Here is an 18,118-nt window from a genome sequence, read left to right on the forward strand (position 1 = left end):
CACCTGCCAATAAATAGCTATTGCAGAACACATGTTGTACTAGCAGCCTATGAGCTAATATACATGGAAACCTCTCTTGTGCATGCCCCACTCAAGAGAGGAAGGGCTATGTAAGCACAGCTGTACTTTTGTGGCATTTCATTTCATTTCAATGGGGTATGCACCATAGACACTCTCGGTGGATTGTACCCCAGGTGGTATTCAAATGTGAAGCAGCTGGTGCTCATTGGGATTCATAGGGCAGAAGGCAGGGAGAACAGCAGCAAGTGGCACAGAGCTGTTGACAGACAGAGTTAACTAATTCTAGTTTTGTCTCTATCGTTCTATCTACAGGGTTAACCCTGTACAAGAGGGAGGAGGAAAAAACGGTTAGCAAGTGCCACCTGCTCACCTGATTGTTAAGTATAAGAAACCAAGAGCACTTTCTTGGTGAGGAGTCCTGGCAGTGGGCAGGCTGAGGCTGGTAGGACAGTTCCTCATTTTCCCAAATGGACCAACACCCAATGCTTTGAAGTGCTGCTCTCTGCCACATCTTCAGAATGGGAAAAGAAATCCATTCTGTTGCTCCTAGAAAGGCAGTATAATCAAACAGCACATGCAGCCATCTTCACTGGAGTTAACTAAGGAAGGCATATTGAGCCAAGCCAAATAACCGGTGGATTCTTTGACCCCCCTCCCCACCATATGTGCAATTCACACATACACATGAGACTATCCCTGCATTGTGGGGGGTTGAACTAGATCAGGCATAGCAAACTTAGGCCCTCCAGATGTTTGGGACTACAGTTCCCATCATCCCTAGCTAACAGAACCAGTGGTTAGCCCCAAACAGGCCTGTGCCTGAACTAGATGATCCAGTCTCTTAAAACTCAGCAATTCCATGATTCTATGACTCAGTAAAAAGTGACTTAACCTGTTCTTGCTACTATCATTCCAGAGAGTCACTTCCGACGTAGAAGGAGATGATATTGTGGGCGGGCCACGAGCCCGAGCATGTGCTGGGAGAATGGCTGCCATTCTCTTAGCCCATTGGCTGGCTCCCAGACGCGGCGCTCCCTTGGCGTGTCCAATTGGGACGCTCCAGGGGTGTGTGGCTCGCTAATTTAAGCGAGCACGCAGCTGGGATTCAGTCTCTTTCCTGACCCCCAGCCGCTTCGTTTTTCCCGCCCACCCTCCCTTTAGGCAGGGCCCTTCTTTTTTGACATTGCTATGGACCTCGGTTGGTCACCGTTGAGGGGCCTGGTAGGAATTTTCCCACTTGGCAAACTGGCTGTGGCCTGGTGGTTTTTGGCTACCTCATAGCAACTCGTCACAACTTTGGTTTTTTGGCGGTAGGCATTGGATTATCTCTGAAAGGTTACAGGTGTGTGTGTGGGGGGGGAGGTTGCTGCCATCACCTCCCCCAAAATGCTGAAGGGAGTCCGGGGCGTGGCCAAGTCTGAAGCAGTGGTAGGTGAGGGCCAAAAGGCACGCCCCCTAGCAGTGGCCCCAGGGTGAGTCCTAGTTGATGTGCATCGCAGGACTCACCCAACGGTGGTTAACCCTTCACAGACTGCCAGCAGAACGGGCTGGAGTCGGATATAGACGGTTAGATCCAATGCCTAAGCCAATACCTCTCTACATCCGTAATCAATAAAGTTGTGGCCTTTTAATGCCCATTAACCTTATGCAATTTGTCCAGTGTCTTTATTTACTCTGGGAGGGATCCAGGTATCGCCACACAATTATTCCACTTACAACCATGGGAAAGGATCTGCTGTCAAACACTTTTTAAAGTGAAGAATTGATTAGGTGTGCAGCTAAATCTCTGATGGATGTCCATGGTATTAGAGGGGTAATGTGTGCAGAACTGGGATGTGTTTATGACGAGATACGAAGGAGGTGATACAAATCAGTATTAGTATTAGTATCAGTATATATGTGAGAGGAACAGACTTTAAAGCCAGGCTTCTATTCTAATGGCTGATCCCATGGCTTCTCTTACTCATTTGTGCTCAGTGATTTCCACAGAAAATTTGCTCTGATTATTACTGGTTTAAAAAGATGTTAGCTTCTCCACCCCGTATCTCTCTCACTGGCAGCCAGGGCTCCAAAATCAAGCTGCATTCACTTGGCTTCTTACCTCGTTACTAATAATAAAGATTTTGCAATCAGTCCAGAGCTGACAGTTGTGTTGAGGGGCAGACAGCTTGGATTCCCAGCACCATGCACGTGAGAGCTGTTCATGCCAAACAATAATTCATTGTACCTACACAACACCTTTCATCCAAAATAGTTTTAAAAGCATCAGTCAATCATTAAGCTTCTCAATAGCCCTGTTAGGTAGCTGGCATGTAATGTGCTTTACAGCTGGGAAAACACAGGCAGAGAGAGAAAGGGGAAGTGACACAGATAGGCTCTGCATCATGCAGAGGGTATTATAGAAAAGCTATTGAACTGGTACTGTACTTTGGAGAGTGTTGGCTGCATGCTTCAGAACTGGACTCCTGTGGGGGCTTGGAGTTCTGTGAGGTACCAGCATTGTTTATCTCCATCAGTTTCTTTTCCCCAACGGAAAACAGGGGACAAGGTAATTATGTTCCCAACTAGCTCTAGTGTAGAGCATGGTCTGAACATCTAACAGATTCCCTTCTCCCCTAGGCTTCTTTGCAATCTCTCAGATCTCCAGATTGCCATGCACCAACTTTAGGGGGAGCTTGTGCAGTAAGATGGTGAAAAGTCTTAGCTGCAAACCAAGACTCCCTGGTTTGAATCTTGCCTCACTCACTAGGTCGCCTTAGGACTGCAATTATCTTTCATCCATTGCCTGTGCCTTTAATGTTTATCTATCTTTCAAGGTTGTTGCCATAATGTTTATGAAGTGCTCTGAGTGCTAAAAGAGCACTATGTAAATGAATGCTAAGTAGCTATTTATTACGTTAAGGTAGCAAGAGATTTTTAATGGCTGAAATACAATTCTGGAATGTTACAAGAGCACCACTGGATCAGACCAAAGGAATATCATAGTCCTGCTCTCAGAGAGGCCAACCAAGTGACTATGGGATGTCCATGAGAAGGATCTGAGTGCAATAGCACTTGACCCACTTCTGATTCCCAGGAACTGGCATTCAGAGGCATACTACCTCTGACAGTGAAAGTTAAACATAGCTGTTGATACCCTTATGTACAAGGAATTTGTCCAATTCATTTTTAAAGCCGTCTGAGTTGGTGGCCATAACTACGCTTCATGTGGAAAAGTACTTCCTTTTGTCTATTCTGAATCCTGCAACATCTACTTGCTCTACATTGCATAGTTTTATGCATCTGTATCATGTCCTCTTTAATCTCCGTACTAGCCTCTCCTGCCCCACAAAATGCTGTGATCTTTTCACGTATTGGAACTATTGCATCCCGTTGATAACTTCGGTTGCCCTTTTCTACACCATTTCCCAACTCTACAATACCCTTTTTTGTGATGCAGTGACCAGAATTGTACACAGTATTCCAAGTGTAGACCCAACATTGATTTCTATAGTGGCATTATGATGTTGCCAGTTTGCCATATTTCCAGTCTGTTTCCCAATTATTCCTAACCTGGAATTCATTGGGATAAGCGCCCATCTGCAGGTGACTTGCTAAAGCCCTAGTCAGAGATTCTTACAGATGTGCTGTGGCACCTTTACATTTGTGCTGAAATTTTATGTCCAGAATCTGGCCTGTAAGGAGTGGGATGTAGGGTATCTGTGTATTTCAAATCAATACAGCACAAACAGCACAAACCAGCTGAATTGCATAGCCCAGCACAAATTCTGTAATAGCTTTCTTCTGCTCACGATGTTGCCCTTTAGACATTGAGGTTAAAGGTAAATGTAAAGGGACCCCTGACCATTAAGTCCAGTCGTGGCCGACTCTGGGGGCGCTCATCTCACATCATTGGCCGAGGGAGCCAGCGTACAGCTTCTGGGTCATGTGGCCAGCATGACAAAGCCGCTTCTGGCGAACCAGAGCAGCACACGGAAACACTGTTTACCTTCCCGTTGTAGCAGTACCTATTTATCTACTTGCATTTTGACGTGCTTTCGAACTGCTAGCTTGGACCGAGCAACGGGAGCTCACCCCGTCACGGGGATTCGAACCGCCGACCTTCTGATCAGCAAGCCCTAGGCTCTGTGGTTTAACCCACAGCGCCACCCACGTCCCACAGATATTGAAGTTACTATATGGGAATTCATTGTCTATGTAAGCATTTAAACAACTGATTCTGTCAACCAATATCTAAGATCAAGGCAAAGTTACAAATTCTACACAATATGTCTGCAAAGAGGCACTTCAGAAACTGAAGCCACAATGAGAGTAAAACTGTTAGTCTATTGCTAGCTCATAGGCCAATACAATTTACAATCCGCCAAGCTAGATGCAGCCTGCTACCATACACCTTAGTCTTCTAGGTGCTTGATAATCTCTTCATTTTTTGCAGTCCTGAGCAGGAAGCAAACCAGTGGAACCTTTTGAAGACCCCCCCCCCCCGGAGACCCTCCATATATTGTGGCTGGGCTGATTGTAGCTTAGTGGGCCACAGGTTTTGCAGGCCCACCTTTCTTCTGTCAGCACCTCTTCATTTGCAGGAATACAAGATGAGTGGTATTAAATTATGGAGAGAGGAGAGTGCCTATTTCTTTGCTGGACTTCTGCTGTCTGGCTTCTTAAAGGTTTCAGCAAAAAGGGGGGGGGCAGGATGAGCACATTCCCAATATTGTTTTTTTGCCACCCACGCAGCTGCATGCAGAAGGGCGGATAACGCAATATTGCTAAGTGATATGTCCACGAGGCTCTTTTATTAACACTTTGTAAAGGACCTTGCTAGGGCACAGTGGAATGCCTTCTCATCTCTCCCCATCTTATTAGAACCGTCTGTGCAATTCAACACATCAGAGTGTGAACAGAGCTTTATCTTGTCTGCCATTCAGGTTTGGGATGGCGTGCATTTCCCCTGCTTGGCATAATGTTCTGATGTCTTTGGGGCTGATTGTGTCTCTCATCCATCTTTTCATGTATCAGCAGCCGATCAGCAGGGCTTCTCTATGAAACCATCTTTTATTTTCTTCAGCTTCTTCTGTGTTATAAATCAAGAGATTATTTATAAAACTTAAAAAGCACACTTTATATATACAGCCGGCTATTACACTTGAGCACAGATGCCCAGATGTGCAAGGTTGGTAAAAGAGTAGATGAAAGGGTGTGTGTGTGTGTGACACTTAGACATGTAAGCACTTGTTGTAGATAACTGCAAGCTGCTTTGAAAACACTCTACTTAAAGAAAGGAGAAAAAGAAATATTTGAAATAAATAAATATGTTCTTTGGTATATAAAGTCATTTCCTCAGTGTGCACATGCAAAATGAGTGTTTGATGACCATGGAAGCTGGAGTCATGTGGACCCACCCTCCACCCTAATCACTTATATATGTGGGTTGGCAAATCTCACTATTTCTATATTTAAATGCAACTATGAGATTTTGCTTAAGATGACAATGAATACCCTAGGTTTGCTGCCCATTTGTATTTTGTTTAGCATTTGAAATCCCGAAGAGAAGACTTAAAAAAGAAGAAAAAAGAAAATCAAAACACTTGTTTTCTCTGTTCCTGAAATAATAGCACACTGTTTTCCTTGGTAATTTTGGAAGCTCTCTACAATTTAGCTTCTCTGTTATCTGAGAGAGAAATCCCCAGCTGGGGCATCAAATTATTCTGAAAGATGGTTATAGTGGCGCCCTATCGTGGCAGGATTCCATTAATTTCTGCACTTGTAAAGGGCTTGAAAGGCAACATGCAGTATGGATGATGTCAAAGTTTGGGACCATCATGGGAGCAACTTAGGTCATTATATTTAGGCACCAATAGAGGCAGGCTGATGCTCAATGGAACGTTAACATTTAATGTTGTTTATGTTTTAATAAGCAACCCTTCCTGTTTAGCTCGTACGTGTGAACATTTGTTTACTTCCCTGGGCACCTCCTGATTGCAATACAGTTTAATTCGTTTGTTGTTGTCTGTCTTGACTGCCAGTGATAGACCATAAGTGAGTTATATCAGAGTTAAGTGGATTCCTGGGGAAGATCTAAAGGAGTATCAATATGATAGTTATAAGCCAGAGAGACTGGACATTGAGCCAGTTGTTATCTTTGAGCCTTATCCACCTGTGAGGATAAAATCAGTGTGTGGAGGATAGAATGTTTTTCATTCATTAATTTATAAATATATCTATGTACCACTAGTTCGTAAAAATATCAAAGCATGCCACTCTGAGCTTCCTTCTGTAAGAAGGGCATGTTGCTGTTTTAAAAATGGAATAAATAAACATATTGCTCTGTCCAAGATCCAGCCCTGATCTGGGAGTCTTTATAGTAAGGCTATTCTTAGATATATTTTCTTAGTTTTCTTAATTGTGCAATTTAGTGCATTCACAATTAATTAATTGATCTGCTGAGTATCTTTGCATATGAAACACCCAGACATACAAAAGCAGAAATGTGGAACCTGTGAACCTCCAGGTGTTTCTGGACTACAACTCCCATCTCCCCTCAACACTGGCCATTCTCTTTGAGGCTGATGGGAGTTGGAGTAAAATCATATCTGAAAGCCACAGGTTCCACATCCTGGATCTAGAAGCAGAAAATGAAGCAAGTTTCCATTATTTTTAGACATCTTAGAACTGACATTTTCTCTTCTTCCACACACTCACAAACAACATTACTATTTTCAAATGTCCCTTGCCACCTGCAGGTTTTTTTAAAAAAGTGTTTGTATTATTATTATTATTATTATTATTATTATTATTATTATTATTATTATCCCCAGTTAATCAGAGGAAATAAAGAGCAGAAGCAGGCTCGGAGAATTATAGTAGAGCTTCTCTCCCCCTCTCTCTTTTGCTTGAATTTGGGGGGGCATAATGCCCACTCACTTTTTTCTTCGGTGTGATCTTTGCAGCAGCCATGTTAGGACATTTATTCAAAGTATCTTCCTAACATAAGATGCCATAATAAGGAAATGAAATGTTGCTTCCTGCTCCTAGCTTCACTCTGATTTGGCTGTTTAGGATGATGTCATAAGAGTGAGGGCAGAAGCAGAAAGCAATACTTCATTCATCCCTGTGTAGGAATGGCAGGAACTTTGGAGAAAGTATCAACCAACAGCAGCAATGAGCATGATTGCCATGGCTAGCAAAGTCTTGTCTACACTTTCGTTCATCCCTTGCCTAGAAAGCATGGGTTAGAGTGGTTTTCCACTTGTTCTGTGCTTCCTAGACATGAGTTCAAGTGGTTTTTGTCTTTGCCCCACTGCTTTCTCTTGGAAAACCCATTCTTTAGTGCTAAATTGGAACAAACAACTATCTGCAGAAAACCCAATTGCTGTTTGTTCCAATTCAGTGCTAAACCATGGGTTTTTCGGGGGGAAGGCAGTGGGGTAAACAGAAGTATGGATGAGCTCTAAGTAAGACGGACAATTCATCACTGAAATGCCCTTCCTCCAACTTTGCAACCTATTAATGGGGTGGCAAGGTGGGGTGGGGTGGGGTGGGGTTTTTTGGGGGGGGGGAGGGTGAACATTGTAGAATGCAAAGTGAAACATCACAGAGTCACTGAGAGACTACTCAATCAGAAGGGCTTATCACTTGAGCCTGGAAGAAAATACTTAGTTCTTCTGTGTCTTCCTTCTGTTATTCCTTATCTAAGTGATGTTCAACAGCAGAGTGTCCTGTTCTTGTCCCATGGAGGAGCCTACCAAACAAGACAGGTGCATGATTCAGCGCTTGGGAGAGCTTATAATGAGCAATGAGCAAGGATTGGCTAAGAACTGCAGTCTTTTGAGCCTCTGCCTCTAGTCCACCTCTCCTGTGATCTACCTTTGTGGGGAACTAAGGGCCAACCTTCTAGCATGAATCTGGGATCTTCTGTGCTCTGTAGGCTCCTGACTCATGCAGTCCCTGCACCATGGACTTGTGAGGTAATAGCAGAGGCCCTTGGATCCTTGGATCTAGGTAAAGACACCCATCATGATCATGGCTCTGGTTGTATGAGCTCTGGTGCTGTGTGATTTGGTTTAGTGGGCTCCTTGAGTTCAGTAGACCTTTAAAGACCATCAGAAGGCCTGAGGCCAGAAACCTGGCCCAGCTTCTCAACCACTGATACTACAGTCTCCAACCAAGTTCCTTGGTCACTGCTAGGCTCTGTAAAGCAGAAACAGAAAACTGGTACCTGTGGTTTCCTTGCCAATTAAGTTGCCTCAATGGCACAGCGAGTGAAGCATGATGGATGTGGGATTATTTTGTTTGAGGCCCATAGGTCCTTCTCTGCTATGGAAGAGAGAGAGAGAGAGAGAGAGAGAGAGAGAGAGAGAGAGAGAGAGAGAAGGCTTAACAAGGCATTTGTCTCTATAGCTCTGAAATTATTCTTTGAAGCACTATAGCCAACCTTGACCTTCAAACAAACACTGAGAACAGAGGCATAGCCCCACAAGGAATTGAACAGTGCAATGATGTTTGCCATGCTCTTGTTTGGAACATGCCTACAACCATTTTACAAGCATGTGTCATTGTCAGGGGGGGACGTCTTAAGGGAAGATCAGCAAACTAACAAGCTCATGTTGTTGTACTGTACATGAGCTGTGAATGATGTTTTCCAGTTTTTTATTACCCTAGAAAAATAATAGTAATTCTTTATTCATACTGCCCTCTATCAGAATGTCCCCCCCAAATGTGGTTTATAAAAGAATAAAAATGCAACTATCACAGTCAAATGGATCAGCAGATACAGAACAGAAATTTGAGCAAAATTGCTCCCCAGAAATCCGACCTCTTTCCAGAGAGTGAATATCACTTCTTTTAATTCCCTTGCAGGAGGATGGTGGTGGGTAAATTCCCTAATGGTCTCTTAGTGGCAAGGCTCCCCAGCTGCAGGAACACTGTTTCTTCCTCCCCCCCCCAGCCTGTTGGCATTCTAGCAACCATTTTGAATCCCCCACCATGACCCCAGCCCAATGTTTTTCTGATGCATTGTTTTTTTTGGGGGGGGGGAATGGCATACTCCACACACAAAATGGAAAAGACTATTCTCTGCCCTCACAGGATTATTTTAAATTCTCTGATAGTAGATCCTATTATTGTGGTTTGTATTTGTTTCTTCTCTGTTCTGATCCTGTGTGTTCCATTGGATTCTAGTGCGTATTTTAATTGGATTTAATTTTTAGATGGTTTTAATTTTCTAAGATCTAGTATGATGTAAGGGACGCGGGTGGTACTGTGGGTTAAACCACAGAGCCTAGGGCTTGTCGATCAGAAGGTTGGCGGTTCGAATCCTTGCGACGGGGTGAGCTCCCTTTGCTCGGTCCCAGCTCCTGCCAACCTAGCAGTTTGAAAGCACGTCAAAGTGGAAGTAGATAAATAGGTACCGCTACAGCGGGAAGGTAAACGGCGTTTCCGTGTGCTGCTCTGGTTCGCCAGAAGTGGCTTTTTCATGCTGGCCACATGACCTGGAAGCTATACGCTGGCTCCCTCGGCCAATAACGCGAGATGACCGCCCCGACCCCAGGGTCGGTCACGACTGGACCTAATGGTCAGGGGGCCCTTTACCTTTAGTATGGTGTGAATCAATTAAGATTGGAAGGAGACAGGTTCAAATCCCCACTCAGCTATGAGCCTTGCTGGGTAACCTTGGGCCAGATGCTGTCTCTCAGCTTAGCCTTCCTCCCAAGGCTGTTGTGGAGAGAAAGTGGGGGGAGAACTATGAACACTGTCTTCAGGTTGTTAGAGGAACACATTGCAGACAGAATTGTAAAAAGAAAAAAAGAAGAAAGGTACATTGCTCACATAATCTAGGTTATTGGGCCACTAGCAAATGCAATAAACAAATTAGTATTATGAAGCTTCCTGAGGCATACTGGTAGTTTGTAAAAAGATGGTGCTAGTTAAAAATGCATTTCAGCAACAGTTGAAATCACGTTTTTGCACCCAGGCCTTTGGCTAACTCATTATTGGTTGAGAATGACATACTAAATCTGTTTCTGTTGCTGCTGTTGATGTGTTAAAAAGGTTTCTTAGTTAGAGACATAGGAAGCTATGGATTCAGACCATTGGCCCATCTATCTCAGTATTGTCTGCACTGACTGGCAGTGGCTTTCCAGAGTTGCAGATAGCAGTCTTTTCCCCTGGAGATGCCAGGCATTGAAAACAGATGCTCTACCACTGAGCTACAGACCTTCCCAGTTTTATATAATTTATATTTTGTTATGTTTATTACACTGTACCCAGCTCTGGGATTATTATTCTCTAATGAAGAGTCAGCCAGAATTTTTTTTAGCCAAATCAGAGGCATGTGAACCCAGGACCACCTCCAGGTTTGAGAGGGTTCTGGACAAAGTGTCTCATGGGGGTCTCTTCCGCTGCTGGTGGGCTTACATGCACACCCCTATCTGGTCTTTTCGGGTGCTTCTGCTTGGTTCGAATGTGTCCTTGAACTCTGACAATGTCTCTGGCTTGTCTAAGTGGCAGATAAAGACATGTATGTGAGTGTGTGTGGGAACTAGCCTAGAGACTAAAGAAAATTTTTAGACTTGTTACTCCACCCACTTTTCCCTCTGGTCCCACCCACCACTGGCATTTGGCTCTTGGGAGGTTGCCCAGAAGGGAATGGGTCTCTCTGGCTTGAAAAGGTCCACAACCTCTGCCCCAGAGCAAACATGTATAAGGGGCAGGAATGCAGCAGAACCTCGGGGTGTGTCCCAAAGCTTGTTCATCTCTACGCTGTTAGATTTCAGGGCTTTCTCAGTTCCCCTAGAGACATCAACTTCCATATTTCCTTTAAAGAAGGATAAAACAGTTTTGTATAGATCAATCAAACATCTAAACTCCCAGAAAATAAAGTGTTGGAAAAAAAGGAGCTGGGGGTTCACAGTCTCAGAATTGGCTGGGAAAAAAGCCAAGATGTCATTAGAAGCACTTGGTTTACCACCAAGTGTGAAAGCACATCTTGCATTGTACACAAATATCAAGGAGGGGAGGCCAGGGAATCAAACATTTAACAAGGCCAGGGGGATTAAAAATCCACCAGCAAATGCTCTTCCTGTACCCCACCCCACCAGCAAGGACAAAGGGAACCAACGGGTTGTCTGCCTTTTTAGCCAAGAACATCAACATGCTATTGAGGAGAATCAGCTACTATTTCTGCATAGGGAATCAATTTCTCTCTCTTACTCTTTCTACCAAATGAGCTTTCCTTGCTTCAAATATTTCCTAATTTTGGTTTCTTAGAGAATTATGAGGAAGCTGGTGGGGATTTTATTTTCCTCCTCTTCATATTCTTTTGGTCAAAGTTTAATGCAAGTCTTTCCCTTGGTATTTATAAACCTTGGGGCTTGCAACAGCTGGAAAAGAAACCTGCAAAAGCATTCATAGCTCGTTTTTGTTTGTTGGATCCTCATTATACAGTGAAGGAAAGACTGCTGTTTCCTGCAAAGAAACCATTTGTCTTGCAAATACCTCTGTGAAGAGCATTATTAGGCTAAACACCATGTAGCCTGCAATGGTGCTTTCCTTTAAATGTAAATTGTATTTCTGGTATTTAACTGGTCAGTTATTGCATACATATTAAGCCACATAAACAGGAATTATATCCCAAGAATTGACAAGAGCAATATTGGAAGCAGATAAAAGAGAAGCATTATGCAAGAAAAAGCACTCTTTATTATAAATAATTGGTGATTATATCCTCATGTATTCCAACACTGCAATCTAATCATGCTTAAACACCATAAGAAGATAAGAAGATCCTAGTGGATCTAGCTAGTGACCCATTTAGTTCCCTGTGGGTTGCCCCTCCTGTGTTTTCTGGCAACTGGTATTCAGAAGCATTATTGCCTCCGACAAACTCAAAAGTTCCCTGTTATAGGACTGCAGCCTAGAGTGTGCATGCATCTCCAAGGACAAGGAGTTGGTATTGTATGTGACCAGGGTGGATAATCTGTGACCCTCCAGATGTTGCTGGATTCCAACTTCCACCAGCTCCAGGAAGTATGGCCAGTGGTCAGGGATGGTGGGAGTTGTACTTCAACAATATGTGGAGGGCCATGGGTTCCCCACCTTCAATATATGGGATTGTTTAGGCAAGGTACTGGAGACAATGATTTCAGGTATGAAATAATGTTTCGATAAAACATGTGCAGATACTTTTGATGTAAACATTAAATGGAATAAAAGAAAACTGGCTTTGCAAACCAAGTCAACAGCATTCTAATGGTGCTAATTCTTTTAATAAAAAGATGAATAGAAAATTTAATTAAATGATTACAAACATACTTTTATTACATTGTAACCTGCAGTGCTGGTGATTGTGAAGATAACACACTTTATTGCATGGATGGGGAGCCTGTGGTCCTCCTTATGTTGTTGGGTTCCAACTCCCATCAGCCCAAGCCAGCAGGCCAGTGGTTAGAAAAGATGGAGATTGTAGTTCCACAACATCTGGAGGGCCACAGATTTTCCAGCTTTGCTATACAGTGATTTCCTGACTAGCTGTGGCCCAGCTGAAACACTTGCAACTTATTCAGGGCAGCCTGAAATGGTACACAGGACTCTTGAGGCTCGTGAATGCCCTAGAAATCCATCCTTAGCTTCCTTAAGAGCAGGGCCGGTGCGTCCATTTAGGTGGACTAGGCGGTCGCCTAGGGCGCATAAATGGAGGGGGCACTGGCCAGCCTGCCCCGCAAAAACCCAGCGCCGCCGCCCTCCCACGGCGCGCATGCACGCTCCTCCCACTTATGGAGGGGACGCTGTGAGCTCCTCAGCAGCTGCAGAAAGTGAGCGAGCGAGCGGTGGCGCCGGCGCTGGCGGCACCCGTAGCTGAAGCCGCTGAGGAGCTCACAGTGCCCTCTCCATAGGCGGGAGGAGCGCAAGCCAAAAGGAGAGCTCAGCGCCCTCCTGCCTGTGGAGCGGATGCTGTGAGCTGTGGAGGGGACGCTGTGAGCTCCTCTCCTCAGCGGCTGCAGCAAGTGAGCGGTGGCAGCACCCGTAGCTGAAACCTTAAGCTATGGCCGCTGCTGCTGCCGCCGCTGCTCACTCGCCACAGCCACTGAGGCTGCTTTTGGCTTGCGGCGTTGTGCGTGGGGCATGACGTGCGACACATGCGTCATGATGCATGTGCCGGGGGGCGCCAGAAGGCAATTTTGCCTAGGGCACAAAAAGCCCTAGCCCCGGCCCCGCTTAAGAGTGCAGGCTAAATGCAGGCTTCATTTCTGCCTGTGGGCTTCCAATAGGCAACTGGTTGAACACTGTGAGAATGAAGTGCTAGACCAGATGGACCCATAGCATGATCCAGCAGGAGTCTTCTTATGCTGATCTGACCTTTCACTGTGGGGTCTCTTAATATATAGGGCCCTCATTCCTTCAGCCTTCACTGCACTCCCATGGGGCCCAGGGGCCTTTTAACTACATCACCACTCCAAGAGAATGTTTTACATAAACTTCACAGGCAACACAAACCAACAGGCTGAGTGTGGCATGCTGCTGCTATGACCCACACTGTAGACCAGCGTTACCCAAACTTGAGTCTCCAGCTATTTTTGGACTACAACTCCCATCATCCCTAGCTAGCAGGACTAGTGGTCAGGGTTGATGGGAATTGCAGTCCCAAAGCAGGTGGAGACCCAAGTTTGGGTAACACTGCTGTTGACCCTCCCTGGCTTCGAGAAAGGGAAACCCCTTCTGGAAATGCCATAACCATTCCCTCCAGAGGTGGATTCTCAGAGGATCTATCTGGGGAGGTTGTTGGCTGGTGAATCTCAGTTGGATGCTTATAACTTTTCAGGTGCAGGGTTTGAAGCCAGATGTGTCAGGCTATCAACTACAGTACCTATGTCTGTCTCCTGCCATGCATGTTCTCTGTTGAGAAGGTAACAGGCCCAACGAGAGGTCACCCAGTTGTGCTGCAGTGAATGGTTGCAAGTCAGAGTAGCACCTGTAAAACCCTTTGCATCTTCAGCTTAGGGCAGTGTTGGCCAAACTTGGGTCTCCAACTGTTTTTGGACTGCAACTTCCATTATCCCTGACCCCTGGTCCTACAAGCAAGAGGTGATGGGAGTTGTAGTCCAAAAACAGCTGGAGACCCAAGTTTGGCCAACACTGGCTTAGGGAGTGAATCTATCTTAGCTGACTGAACCTATCTGATCTGAACTTTTTTCCTCCCCACCTGGTTTCTCTTCCCCAAGTTAACCCATCAAAGTTTCATCTTCTGCCTGGAGGGCATCTGTACCACCTGGTATTCACAGTTGACATGAGCTGGGCTCCCCACTTTTTTTTAAAACAATCTGAACAATTTATAGGTCAGGAAGTTTAGGTGATACATGGTTGCATGCTGACTGAAACTGGAAACATCTGAGCACCTATTAATTATAAAATGAAGAATTCAATGCAATTAATAACAGGCATTTGGAGGTATCAGCAATTGCTCCCCAGATGTCTAGGAAACATTTGCTGCATCGCACATGTTAAACAGCTTTGGAATGGCTCAAACAGGATCATCAAGCAAACACAAAAATATATTTGACATCACAAAACCCTAAATGACTTTAATTCAATTCAAAGAGTCTCAGGAACCATTTTAAATGGCATACATTCATAACAGTAAAATATAGATATTGCATAGATTCATCAGACTGTTCCCCACCACCACTTTTGTGTGTTATTTTTCTTTTTAGTCATTTCAGTCTGTTCGGCATCTGAAATGCATAGTGCTGGATCTCTGAAGAGACTGGGGATATTCCACACTGAGCTTTTAATCCTTACCGTCTTTCCTCTTGTTGCCATCCCTCTGCTTCTTCCCTGCATACACCCCTTTCTTTTGTTGTTGTTGTTGTTGGTTTAAATGTATTTTTAACAACCCCATTGTTCCTATCAATCTTAGCAGCCTTGTATAATTTAAAACATACAACATTGTGTTGGAATAGAAGACTGGTCTTTTGAATTGTTCATGAGCCCATGGGTGGAATTTCCCATGATTCACAGAAGTTGCCAAGGATTCACCTGTGGCTGAATGTGGTTCAATGCTAGGTCTCGTCACACTGTAAATTTGTCATGAGCTAGGTTGCTCAGCGGTTCATAGCTAGGTTAGGTTAATGTGATTCAAAATAGAAGTACAGTATGTGACTGCTCAGCAAAGTTCCATAGCTGATTTATTATTATTATTATTATTATTATTATTATTATTATTATTATTATTATTGCATTCATTTGTTTATCATTGCACTTTTTCTCATAGGAGCTGAAGATGGTGTACTCAGCCCTTTCCATTTCTGTTACTATCCTTAACCCCATGAGGTAGGCTAGGATGAGACTTGGTGACTGGCCCAAGGACACCCAGGGAGCTTCATGGCTACATGGGGATTTGAACTACAACCTTCTACTACGGCCTTCTAGGTCCTAGTGCAACATCCTAACCAACTTCCACTGGCCAGACATCATGGCCAATGGTCAGGGATGATGAGAGTTGTAGTCCAGCAAAATCTGAAGGGCACCAGGGTGGGAAAGGCTGGCCTGTAGCCTTATTCCCTGGACATGAGGAGTCATGACAAGCTATTAGAAAAAGTTGCATGCATTATATAGTGATATCCCCATTCTGAATCTCTCCTTGCTCTAAATGTAGAAAATCAAGAGTCAGCTCTTTGAAAAAGAGCATCATGAAAGGAACCAAAAATTAATAATGATGATACGTAAGAGAACATTGTGCATTTAGGATCCTGTTGATTTGCCTCCCCATTTCTGAGCTTCTAGTACATGCTGCCTTCAAATTTAACTTCATAACAGTTGAGTTTTCAAAGTTCCAAACACAAATGGTGCCATGGTGAGTGGGCATATTGTAACACTAATATGTAGGTAGATGGGCCTGGAGAAAGATGTGAGCACAAAGGATCTGGATTTTAAAAGACCTTGGCTAGATCTAAAAGAAAGTCCTGGATCGTATCTGCATAACTTGTGGCCCATCAAAGCATTGGGGGCTCAATAAACCTCCTTCCAATGTAGCTGGCTTGCAACAGGTTTCAGATGGGGTGGGGGCAGGAGCACACACACTCTACAACACATAATGAATTTGAAAAACATGCTCCCATAGGGATGTGACTATGGCAGTGGTAGCCAAGACATGCTGTTGGACTCTAGCACGCATCAGCCACAGCCAACATGGTCCATGGTCTGAGATGATGGGTCAGAAAACTTTAGGCATGATAATGGATGCAAGGTCTATAAGTTGGTTTAAGCTAACTAATCAGCCTATACCATATCTTTCCTCCAAGGACCCAAGGCAGCCTACAACGTCCTCCCTCCCTCACAACAATCATCTGAGACAGGGGGGGGGAGACTTAGCCAATGGCCCCACAATGTGCTTCATGGCTGAATGGGGACTTGAACTCAGATCTCCCAGTCCTAGTTCAACATTCTAACCACTAATACCACACTGCTTCAACACATACCTAATCACTCTGATGATTGTGTGGAGCTTCCAGTTTCTAGGACAGTATATCTCTGAATAACATTTACTAAAGACCAGCAGTGCTGGAACAACTATTGCCTTCAAGCCCTTCTTGGTCACCATGATAAACAGGATGCTGGGCTAAGAAGGACCTTCAGCCTGACACAGAAAGGCTCTTCTTAAGGTTTCTCTGACCCACTCACAACCTTCATGGGAATGCAAAAAAAAAAGTGGTATGGTGGTAGGGGCTGTCCAGTACCAGACAAGAACAGAGTCTCAAAAAAAGATGTGTTCTCCCAAATCCACATTCCCAGCATTTTCACATTCCTGTCTCAGTGATCTCTGTGCTGCCTTGGTCACGTCCACAGAATGGAAGATGGCAGGATCCCCAAGGACACGGTCTATAGGGAGCTGGCTTCAGGCACCAGGACTGTTGGCAGACCAGCTCTGTGTTACAAAGATCTCTGCAACATCAACCCCCACCGTGTGGGAATCCCTTGAAGACAACTTCAGTGCCTGGAGACAGACAATCAGTTCATGCATCCACAGCAGTGACCAGAGGAGGAATGACTGCTGGAAGGAGCACAGAGAGAAGAAACGCCACGGTGCATCTGAAGCAGCACAACCAGATGCCTTCATCTGCCCCAGCTGCAACAAAACATGTCTCTCCTTACAGCAGGAGCTGTAACCTTCCAACAGTTTGACTTCACCCCCAAAGGCACACTCCTCCATTGTTTCGCAAGACAGACAGATGCCAACGTGGTTGAGAATGGAAGTCTGGGAGACAAGAACTGGGAAAGAACCAGACAAGCAAAGAAGCTGATTAATAGAGGGAGATTAGGTAGAAGTATAGGCAAAGTCAGAAGCTGTCTGTTCTCTGGACAGATAAACACTTGACCTGAAAGCATTTATAGGAAACTGTGTGGCAGTGGAGACATGCTGGAGCACAGCTCTACTTCTCTTCCCCTGTAGCCTTCATTACCAGTGTGTACCTCCATACAGGTGGCACGAAAGACCTGTTTGTAGATTACAGTGTCTATAGAAATCTGCAATAATGTACACCCCTCCATTTATTCAAGCACTAGCTCCCTAAAATCACCATCATTCACAAAGTATGTGAGAAGCTTTGAAAAGATGCTTTTAACGTCACTTAAGAAAATGCCTCTGCAGCCTATTTTTTTTTTGCATATATATGTTAGTTCTAACACAAATCGTGCTGAGTACAATGAGACTTGCTTCAGTATGTAAGTGCATGTGCATCCTTCCTTGGGAATAAGTATTACTGAATTCCCTGGAACTACATTGCAAAGTTTGGGTAAGTTCAACTTTTGAAGGATATCTGTGTTGGTCCATGTATTGGTTGGAGAAGTAGGTAGTTTCTCAGCGAAATACATACAAAGTTGAATTTCTTCCCCGGCCCTGGTTGACATCACAGTGTTCTACATATCCATGCATTCTTGCCCTGGCAGCTGCCAATGATGTGGAGTGGGCAGTAGTGCAGTGGCAAATTCAGAAGTCATTTCATAATAGTCACAGCCACACCCTTTCTAAGATTATACAACCTTCCAAGATTATACAGTGATATAATAATTATGATTATTTTATCATCATAATCATAGATGCATT

General features: G+C 44.4%; 1 protein-coding gene across 5 annotated transcripts in view; it reads left to right on the plus strand.

Annotated features, from left to right (window-relative positions):
- Nucleotides 1-18,118, plus strand: part of OPCML (opioid binding protein/cell adhesion molecule like) — a 775,348-nt gene that overhangs the window by 144,388 nt on the left and 612,842 nt on the right. The gene's annotated exons all lie outside the window — the stretch shown is intronic.

Source organism: Zootoca vivipara, chromosome 14 (assembly GCF_965207765.1).
Source record: "Zootoca vivipara chromosome 14, rZooViv2.hap1.1, whole genome shotgun sequence".
NCBI lineage: Eukaryota > Metazoa > Chordata > Lepidosauria > Squamata > Lacertidae > Zootoca > Zootoca vivipara.